The sequence below is a fragment of the Dermacentor silvarum genome, chromosome 2 (genome assembly GCF_013339745.2).
Source record: "Dermacentor silvarum isolate Dsil-2018 chromosome 2, BIME_Dsil_1.4, whole genome shotgun sequence".
Lineage (NCBI taxonomy): Eukaryota > Metazoa > Arthropoda > Arachnida > Ixodida > Ixodidae > Dermacentor > Dermacentor silvarum.
In genome coordinates, this window is record NC_051155.1 from 143,120,338 (window position 1) to 143,131,979 (window position 11,642).

The window sequence follows — 11,642 nt, forward strand, 5'->3', positions numbered from 1 at the left end:
AGAGCTATTCTCCCGGCGCATGCAGCCCCAGTGAATTTAAAGAAGCTCGATGTAATAATACAGTTACACTGCATCCAATTATAAGAAGCCTAGATGAACCATTTACGAGTACTCTACAATTAGGCGACTTGTTCTTGAATGCACGGTGAGGTAAGAAGCGCGCCGGACCCAATCTTCCAGCGTTGCGCGCGCTGCACAGATCGGCTGGGCACAGATCGGCTGAGCAAGAGGGTGGGGTCGCAGCGCCCCCCTCCAAGCAGCGGCGATAGGCATGAACTAGCCCCGATGCGAAGGCCGTAAGAAGCGAGCGAGCGCACCAGTCGAGCCCGGCCGTGGCTGAGGATCCGTTTTAGCGGCATTCTTATCCTTCCGTTGCACGCCGCCGCGATTTTCGACCAGCCACCGCAAGCTAAGTAAGGCGAAGCGTACCAATCGGAGAAGCCGGCACCACCCTCTTCATGCGGTTATCTATTTTCACTGTGCTGGCTCGGCCCCACGAAACCCTCTCCACTAGAGCGTGCTCCTCGCCTCTTGTCAGCCGGCCAATTAGATAAGAAAAACCGCTGAGTGTAGACAATGTTATTGGTTTTGAAAGCGAACAAAGGTGACCTCCTATAAACGAGGAGAGTGTTTGATTGGGTTGTTCAGACAACGCTGCGGGTCACCGCCCGATGCTTGCGTCGGTGGTTACGAAAATTTGACGTCAGGACTTTGGAATCAAAACAGTTTGGAATCATTTTACGTTATAGCGCCCGTGAACGCGTACTTAAGAAATATTCTGCAAAGACTGCATTTTATTCACATGTATTTAGCTTCCCCATACTGATCTACCTTAGTTTGAATGTCTCCACCATTTTGATGGAGAGCTGGACACCCGCTCAAAGGATAGAAATTTAGGGACATTGGCTTCCTGCGTCATTAAATCCTGCTTATATAGTATTCGAGATCGAAGAAACGCTTCGGACGTTGACATCAAGCCTCACTGCAGAGTATAAGAAGCTATCTGGTTATTAAATTGTTGTGGAGATGATTTTACTGCGAATACTGTCAAGAAGTATCCTAATACAAAGAAAACTTGGATTGCGGAGCCATCTCTTGGATTTATTGACTAGTGGAACTTCTTCCAGACCCTCCCAATTCTAGTTATACTTCACTTACTTATCCTCTGTGTTTTGTTTGCATCGCGCGAAAAACAAAAGAAAGAAAACTTTTCCAAGATACAGCTTAAGGGAGTAGTGAGATTAAAGTTTGGCGTCCTGCTTTTTTGAAACAAGTCGGGGCGTTCTAAACTGTGGTTTTTAAGGCAATTGAAAACATTGAGGCCCATTTTCGACCACCGACACTCGAGAAAGGACGTCAACTTTGCGACAACAACCATGTATTTCGTGTCAAAAAAGTAAACAGGACGGACATCGCAGCAAAGTTCTTGTCACGACAAATAAAGAATGTTTACGACGTCGAACTCAAAGTAAGTTAACAAATAAATAATTTATTCCGTTTAAGTGGGAAAATATGGCCGTAGACATTTTTCAGCTTTCATTTGTAGTTTCAGTATATTTCGAGCGTGCCTTGCTTATCACATTTGTCGAGGTTTTGGCGAGTTGGAAGGTAACTTGAATGATTCTTTATGGCGCTTTTTTCTCCGTTGACAAAGTGCCTCGAGCATATTCTGGTGTTGTCATTCGGGCTCCTGTGTGAGAGGTCATCACCGCTGAAACATAACAGAGAGCAATCAGCTGACACTAAGCAACACCTGAACAAATGTGTGCTAGCGTGCGCGAGAGAAGTGCTATTTTGCGAATACTTGATGTGTGCTGCGGTGCACTCCAGCCTGTAGCACTGTAGTTCTGCTGTTCTAAACACGAGAAAACGTCGGCATGAATGAGCCCGGTTTCAGCAGTCGCGTCTTGATCCAGGCGCAGAAAGGAGCTGCACGTTGGCTTATTAATGCACAACAAGAACTACAGTGCGTACAAAGGTCCAACACGGAGCGCTTACGAAGCTAGATTTGACACATAACAACACTGCGCACTTGTTTTGGAGTGAGACTAGCTCAACAATTATCCAAACCAATTTACAACAGCGGGAATCAGATCACGCGTGTTTATGCAGTTGTCGCTTTATTGTGCGTTTTCAATGGATGCTACCTTGTGTTTTTTTTTTCTTTTTTTAATTTTGCTCTTACTTGACGGTCCGAGCAACGACGATCCACCTTCAGCCACCGGGTTTCTCCCCACAGCCTTGAAGGGAAGCGGCACAATTCGATGCCGACATCACCTTCGCGGTTGTGAAAATACCTAAAGCAGCAGTATATGCGCATGTTATTTTTGTTCACACTTCTCACGGAGGAGCTGCCGAGTGGTCGCGGTGAATCCATTGAAAAATCTGAAAAGGAGGCTTTCAGGCGCGCCTGAGCGCAGTACGGACCAAGGCGAAATGGCGGTGAGGGCCTACTCGCGGGTGCTCACCGCCGCTGCTAGGTGGCGCGACATGTACAGCCAAACAGTCAAATATTTGGACTGCAGGAGGGGTGCAAACCAGGAAACAGTGGTTAAGAAAAAGGTTAAGGAAACAGAGAGGGGTCTGTGGAAAACAGGGATGCAGACGAAATCAGCACTGGGCACATACCGAACTTTCAAGCAAGAAATTGCCAAAGAAAATATCTACGATAATTCTAGGGGAAGCTCTTTGTTGTTTGAAGCCAGGACGGGAGTATTGCGGACTAAGATGTACCGAGTCAAGTACCAAGGTATAGACACGTTGTGCTGTGCGTGTGGAGAAGAAGAGGAAACGGCTGAACACCTCGTACTTTTCTGTAAGGGGCTTAACCCTACAGTGCAAGGCAACGGGGCTGATTTTTTCAAAGCATTGGGGTTTAGGGACAGTGAAGGCAAAATAGACTTTAAGCGGGTAGAAATAACCAAACAGAGGTTATCTGATTGGTGGATAAAATTAAGGCAGGGGTGAAATTTCACCCACCACAAAGTACAAATTATGTTAATAGCCATGGCTAGGTGGCGTATGCCACCGCCCGATTTAAAGGGTTCAGCCTCATCCATCCATCCATCCATCCAACTGCATTGCAATGTGCCTATAGGCAGATTTTAAGTGCAATGTGTCACGTAGTTTTAACGTTTCTGGCTTATTTAGAAGGGATACCACTAAATATTGAACCCTCATATTTTATTTATTTTTACTTTTTCATGCATGATATACTAGGTTCGCCTGGCGTCCTCACTGAACTAAAGGAGGCAGCTTCGTTTTGTTTTGTGACTGTAAAGACAAGTTAATAGGTGGTGAGTAGGTGAAGTTCAGAGTAGATGGGTAATTGGGCCTTTCGCAATGAATTACGTATGCAAGCACTCTAGAATGTTATGAGCGTGTCTAACGAGCGGGGAAGGATTGAGCCCACTGCCGTGGCAGAACTATAAAAGCCACCAAGACCAACTTTAGCGAACATTGGTGGAACGCTATGAAAACTCTCTGTGCGAAGTTAAATGTGGCTGGATCATACACAGCCTTTGTAAAATGATTCTTATTCAAGTGTGAAAGCCTGTGCTATGGCAGCTGTCAGCTATGCTTCCCAGTGCCCCGACATAGCTGTAGGTTACAGCAGGTTCATATTTTGTGGATTCGGGAGGGGGGACATGGTAACTGCAATGTGCGACAAAAGTTTTATGTTCGTGATCCAGCTAGAAGCGTTGCAAATAATTTTTGAGCCGTTGTTTTTCTGTCCCTATTTTAAGGCGTCACAACACGTTCAGACTTGGTTTCAGCGATGTCCTCGGTGAACTAAACAAGATATTTTGTTTATATTTGGCGAAGATGAAGGGCGTTTTATGGACAATATGTAGGTAAACTATAAGGACAGGCGACTAATTATGACATTTGCAGTAAATTACGCATGCAATCTATCCGGAGCTTTATGAATGTGTTTAGCGAACAAAAAATTCATCCCGTTGCTCTGGCAGAACTGTGAACTCAACCGATGTCAAATCTAGCGGAAATTGAGTAAGGAGGGCGAGGGGGAGGGAGGACACCATGGTAAACGTTATGGCGAAGTAACATGTGTGTTGATGAATTACTGGCTTTTAAAAAATTCCCAACAAGTGCTCCAAAGGATTACATGCGGGCAAAGTTTCAAATGGTACAGTCATTTACGGTCAAATTTTTAATGTATACGATATAATTACAAGCAATTTAAAGCTTTATTGCAACTGATCGAAAGTAACAGCTTCGCTGGAAATCGGGTTGTTGCACACATCTGCTGTAATGTTTTGTAGTTAATATTGCAAGTAATTTATATTTATTGTACTTCGTTACGTAGAACCTAAACAATACTATTACCTAAATTAGCGATACATTTAGGCTGTAGACTAAAATGCCAAGTACAATTGTTTGTTTAATTATTAATATTGTTTGTAGCAAATGTACATTATGTGCGCTGTGCTGCTGCTACTGGGCGGGACCCGAGACCTCCGTGAGACACTCAATATATATATACAGAGAGAGAGAAGGAGAGAGGTCAGATTTTTTGCGGTTTGCCCCCCCCACTCGAGAAATAGTTGGTACGCCACTGTTGAGATATAGAAAACTTTAGCGCTAAACAGTCAGACAGGTCGCTAGCATGCCCAACTTTTGTGTGTAGGATTAGTCGACCCCTTCTTTCCGCAGAATGCGTGTCAGCGGCTCGCTTACCTTTCACCTTCCACGAAAGGTAAGCAGACGCGGTGGCGCAGCTGGGGAGGGGTCCGGCCGCCGCGCGCGTGCTTTTTAATGCGTGGTATTATAGGAGCACGGCGCTACATTAAAATTTTTTTTGTTTTCTTTGTTTTCAACACTAAAACGTAGTGTTGACTCTTTGGACTCCCGCCCCTTTTCGGAAGCCAAGATTTTAGGCGCATGGAGAAGCGTTGATCATGCCCAGCGCACCATAAGATCACTTTTGAACTTTATGTGTGAGACGGGCTTAGACGGTCGTCTCTAGGACCTGTGCAGTGTGCAGTGCGCGAAATGTGTTTGTGCGATGACGTTCTGTGCGGACAACACTACTCCTGCGTGTAGTGTGTGAAAAGTGCACAACCGCGTATTGGACAACGTGTGTAAATAGTAGCTCCTTGTACGATATCATAATCACCTGTCACCTACCTCTCTCTGTATCACCCACTTCCCCTTACCCCAGTGAGGAGTAGCAGGCTAGAGACACGCTCTCCAGGCCGACCTCTCCTCCCTTCTTTTCATTAAAATCTACTCTTGTTTTCTTATGTAGCGGCCATGTTAGGAGTGTCAAAGTGTATGTGTGTGATGCGTGCGAAGCAGGTCACTTGTTAGAGGTAGAGAGCGGATGAGAAACCTTAAAAGAGAGAGAGAGAGTGTGTATGTGTATCTATACGAGAGAAGTGCAGACGCACGTAGAAAAGCAAGAACAAACATTTCATTTTGAAGTTCCAGCCGGGGTCCGGCCTTCATCGAGAGTTCATGATGAAGGCCGGTTTCTTTTTGCTTGTCGACGTGCGCCTGCACTTCTTTCAATTTATTAAACATGCGATCCGAAGAACTACTTCCTTCACGCGCATGCACACACACACACACACACACACACACGTACGTACGTATACACACACGCACATGCACACGTTAACACACACGCTCTCGCATGCGCACATGCACACGCGTACAGACGCACTCGCACACACGTAAACACACGTGCACATATGCGCACACATGCACACACGAACCATGACCGTGGTGCCGAAGACCGAGACATGCCTAGACCAGTAAGCACTACAGGCGACGCCCCTCTATACTACTTGCGTAAGCGTAAGGTGATGAGGGGGCTTTGACAGGAACTAGAGGGGATAGCGGATGCCCCTACGATATTAGTATGACTTTTAACCACCACACCTAACTAACTGCTCTTGAGTTGATTGAGACACCACGGGACCATGGCTTCGCGTCCGAATCCGCGTTGCACCTGGCGTGCATATTCAACGGGTTGCATAAAAGGTATCCAAGTATAGAATATCTGAAACTCAGAGTTCTCTTGCGACATTGTGAAACCTATAGCAGCAGCGTGATACTTTCGAACAATTGGTTACACGTTTTTTAACCTCTTTTGATCAACACGCATTTACCATCGCAAATAAACTTGGCGTATTGGTTCCCTTCGCAAAATTTCACCTGAATTATAGTTGTAATTATGCCAGCGCAGCCGTCTAAGTTTTACACCGCTCGTAAAACAGACTAATAACACAAAGGACCACTTGCATACGTATTCTACTGGAAAATGCGCATTTAACCCACCCATCTGGAGCATTGCCTACAGATTACCCATATCATGCACTTAATTATCCCCAGATATAAACAAAATGCCACGTTTAGCTCAGAGAGCTCGACACCGGAGTAACCAACTACGAATCTCACATGATGCACGAAAACACATGGGAAAACGAGGGTTTAGTAATTCACCCGCCGTGGTTGTTCAGTGGCTATGGTGTTGGGCTGCTGAGCACGAGGTCGCGGGATCGAATCCCGGCCACTGCGGCTGCATTTCGATGGGGGCGAAATGCGAAAACACCCGTGTACTTAGATTTAGGTGCACGTTTAGGTGACCCCAGGTGGTCCAAATTTCCGGAGTGCCCGCCTACGGCGTGCCTCATAATCAGATCGTGGTTTTGGCACGTGAAACCCCATAATTTAATTTTTGTAGGGTTTAGTAATTATCTGCAACACTTACAGTAAAAGCAGGAAAGTGAATGTTTCGCAACGCCCCGCTTAGTTCACCGAGGATACCGGATGAAAACAACTAAATGCCGTGTATAATGCATAAAAATTGGGAAAAAGAGACTATTCAGGAACTGTTTTCGGAGCACATATGCAACCTACACAGTGCACATTTTCGATACACACCGTCAAAAAGTGGCCCTCATTTTTCGCTCGCTACTCAGAACATTTGTTCGTAGTTCAAATAAATAAAAACACCCTGCCCCGCATAGTTCACCGAGGATACCGGATGAAAACAACTAAATGCCGTGTATAACGCATAAAAATTGGGAGAAAGACACTATTCAGTAACTGTTTTCGGAGCACATATGCAACCTACACAGTGCACATTTTCGATACACACCGTCAAAAAGTGGCCCTCATTTTTCGCTCGCTACTCAGAACATTTGTTCGTAGTTCAAATAAATAAAAACACCCTGCCCCGCATAGTTCACCGAGGATACCGGATGAAAACAACTAAATGCCGTGTATAACGCATACAAATTGGGAAAAAGAGACTATTCAGGAACTGTTTTCGGAGCACATATGCAACCTACACAGTGCACATTTTCGATACACACCGTCAAAAAGTGGCCCTCATTTTTCGCTCGCTACTCAGAACATTTGTTCGTAGTTCAAATAAATAAGAACACCCTGCCCCGCATAGTTCACCGAGGATACCGGATGAAAACAACTAAATGCCGTGTATAACGCATAAAAATTGGGAGAAAGACACTATTCAGTAACTGTTTTCGGAGCACATATGCAACCTACACAGTGCACATTTTCGATACACACCACCAAAAAGTGGCCCTCACTTTTTCGAAATATAAAACATCTGCTGTTCTTGCTCCTGCTGGGATACACGTAACAGTGTAGCTCTTATTTAGAAACAGCCTGAAAATGAAATCGACACGGTGAGAAGCGAACGCGTCGATTAGACCGTGCCTTTAGAAAAAAAATTAATTAATATTCTATTGGTGTTTAAATTTCTCTGCAGGTACGACTAAGGCCACTTTCACAAACATATCTACAAAAGGTCGTGATTAGACAGTGAAACTCGACAGTTATACCTGTAAGAGGTTTGATTAGACTTTCTGGTGGTGATAAGATACTGAGATTGCAACGCTATGTAGCATGTCTCCACACGGAGATTAAATAGTTCCAGCATTTGAAAATCCAACGATTTCATGCCGTAAACTACACCAGTCGTTGAACGCGGCTGATTATAATACGTTATCCTGACCTCCCCCTCGCCCGCAGGTTGAATATGCTGATTGTGTTTTCAAATAGGGATATAGTGATCCCGAAACACTGGGCATGGTGCAAGTAGCGGAAGCTGACATTTGTTAGGACGGGAACTGCCTAGCGCCAGGCCTTCTCCGCAAGGCGAGCGTGTATGGAGTATCACGCGTGTCGTCCGCTACAGCAAGTCCCGAGGAAACACAAAAGACAATCCTCGCTGCCCAAGCAGGGGATACGTAGTAAAGAAAAGCATTACTGACATGGCCACTCTATTACGAAAAAAATTTAGCTTCAGCTTTAGTTTTGTTGGACTTTCCAACATGCTGCCTAAAGGGCCCGCTTTCAAAAGTGAGGGGGCAAATGGCAAACTCCCCCCCCCCCCCCCACTTTTGACAGTGGGAGGGGGGGGGGGCAAGTGCCCCCCTTGCCCCCCGGTAGATACGCCTATGTATCTCAACCGGCGAGGCTATTGTGGCGATAGCGACATTTTAGTGAGTTCGAAGTTGGGAAAGTTACTTCAAGAGTGGCCTTCCATAACGCAGTTTAATATTCAAAAGTTATTTGAAGATAAACATTTCGACAGAATTACCTGTCTGGTTGGGAAAATTGATTAAGACTTAGAGATTAACGCCAAAGGGAATTTATTAGCCCGACGTTTCGGAGCCACTTCGGCTCCTTCTTCAGGGGGTATTCTTCGGAGGTGGCGGTGTGCCGCTTTTAAAAGGTCCATCGCAAGAAAGGAGAGGAAGGGGGAGAGAGCGTAAGGTGGGGAGACACGTGACGGGGCACCTGTTCTTGACAGACGAAAGAGGTGTCCAGAGAAACATGAAAGAGAAAGGAGTGTCCATCCCATACGTCAAAGGTACCAGCGAAGCTCTCAGCCGAATATTAAAAAAAAAAAGCCTCAAAGTCGCGCACTAACCGATGAACACTTTGAATATCCTCCTTCCTAAACCAAAAGACCGTCCACCAAAAGAAAAAGCTCAAGGCGTCGTCTATAAAATCAGCTGTGCCGACTGCCCGGCGTCGTACATCGGGGAAACCAAAAATCTAAAAGAAAGAATCAGAAAACATGAAAATGACGTCAGAACATTCAACCGAATACGCAGCGCCGTCGCCGAACATTCCGAAGACGCCGACCACAAGATGTCTTTCCAAGAAACCCAAGTCCTCCAAACAGAGACAAACTGGCAAAAAAGGCTACTACTGGAGCCATGGCACATTCAGAATACGGCGGGTAATATAAACCGCGTGAAGGGCATCCTTCCTTCTTTGTATGTTCATGGCCTTGCAGACGCGACGAAGGGAAGAAAGTACCCCCCGCTCTATGTCAGCAACACCAAAACATCTCGTCCCCCCCCGTACCACCTGTTTCGTCTGTCAAGAACAGGTGCCCTGTCAAGTGTCTCCGCACCTTACGCTCTCTCCCCCTTCCTCTCCTTTCTTACGATGGACCTTTTAAAAGCGGCACACCGCCACCTCCGAAGAATACCCCCTGAAGAAGGAGCTCCGAAACGTCGGGCTAATAAATTCCCTTATTTGGTTGGCGTCAATCTCTAAGTCTTATACCCCTGTCAAGCGGGCAAGTTAAGTGCACTTACGGGGAGTGCACTTCGGGACCTTGAGTGACACTTTAGGCTACGCGGTGCTAAACGGGAAGACGGAGTGCACTCGCCGTAAAGAAACATGGCGACAGACACGAGCGCGTTTTTTGAATATGTAGATAAAAAAGAAAAAAAAACTTCTAAAAAGTGATTGTTTTACGTGGTATTATAAATAAAAACAAACTTAATCTATTTTTTCTCAACAAAAACGTCATTTATTTTACTATGAGGCGTTGCAAAGTCAATGCCGGCCAAGACGAATACCTAGCCAATCCAGAACAACATGGCGGCGTGCGACGAAGCTGCGTATACGATAATTTTGTTCATTATTGTGCTGTTTCGCTTCTCGCTAAACACAAATTATTTTGTGTTTAGCTGTTCAACAACTAAAACGAACTTCTGTGTCCTTTTTTTATGCATTGCATTCTGTTGGCGGCGAGGCTACGCACTCGACCAGCAAAGTGCGTTTCGTGAACGCACTCCGACCGGAGTGCACTCTTCTGCGAGTGACACTCCGCTTGCGCCGTTTAGATTTGGCAAAGTGCACTTAAACCGAGTGACACTCTCCGTAAGTGCACTTAACTTTCCCGCTTGACAGGGGTATTAATCAAAAGTTGTTTGTAAGCGGTCAAAACGGAACGACGCATAGGCTCCGTTACCATAATAAAGCACGGGTTGCCTTCATATTGTTAGTCTTTATTTTGTGATTGTGCTTCACAGCCCAGTGGTCATCACAGACTTCATATTATGCTCGCGAAATTGATGTTTCTACATGTTATTGTGATAGCGATTATATGGACACTACAGGTGCATTTTTTGCCGTCGCCGTGATGCTCCGTATTAAGTACAAGGGCGATAACACCATCGCCACGCGCCATATGCTGTATCACGGCCGCTGGAAAAAAAAAAATTATCCAGCGGCCGTGGCTCTATGTGCGATTGAAAGCGCGCGAGGGGAGCCGACGATCGCGGCTCAACCTGGCGCGCGCAAGGAGGGAAAGCTGAGAGGAAACGCGCCGTCTTCCGTCGCTCGAAAGGCCTTGGTGGGAGGGGCGGGGGCGGTGCTGTAATCCGGCAGCAACTGCATACTTTACAACTGCGTACTTTGCAGCGACTGCGCCCTATCTCGAAAGCGATCTGCAGACGGCTCATACCTTTGTGCGTGCTATGTTCTCGCCGCTCAGCTTGCGTTGAAGCGATAGATAGCACGAAGGTCCCTTCGCTCGCTGCTGCTGCAGCTGCCGCGCCTCCTTACTCCAGCGTTTTGACAGCGAGTTTCCGCGGCCATCGAGTGTGATATGCGTTCATGTTTGCCTGTGCGCGCTGACCCAGTGCTTGTTCATTTACATAGTAAGCGAATGTTTCCAAGTTTACACGGCGGATAAAACTACTATACTTACTTCGTGTCGCTACTATAGCTACTTCGTATGTCTACTATTTTTGCTATCGCAATCGGTGGTTCGCCTTTAGGGCGAAACTGCAATTTCTTTTTTATTCCTACAAAAGCAATTTGAATGAGTATAAGCGCTGTGGCTTCTGCGGTATCACTAAAATTTTACCTACCAACCTGTGAGATTTAAAATTCGCATAAATCCCGCGACCGCAGCAGGGAACAGCCCTAGGTAGGAAATAGGAAACGAAAATTGGAATGTGATCACTGCACCAAGGGTGTATTTGCCATTAACCTAGTCTTTTTCCCCTTCTGCACATACAAAAATAAGCCAGTGTGTTGGCTTTATAATACCCGAAAAAAAAAAAAAAACTCGACATTGGGGGTCTCACTTCCTAAAAAAAAAAAAAAAAAAAAAGAAAAGGAGGACGTTTAACGCGATAGTCCCGTCCCGGCAAATGCAGCTTATGTAACCGTAATTTTTACCGGGAAACGCTGGCGGCGAACGCTTTGCACGAAGGCGAGCTTTCTGGTACAAACGCGGATCCTGAGTGGGCCGGCCTTCTGTTATTATTTCGCACTTTTAATATTTCTGTCTCAGAAGATTTGGCACGCAGCCCTGCGTGGCTCCAACCTCGACG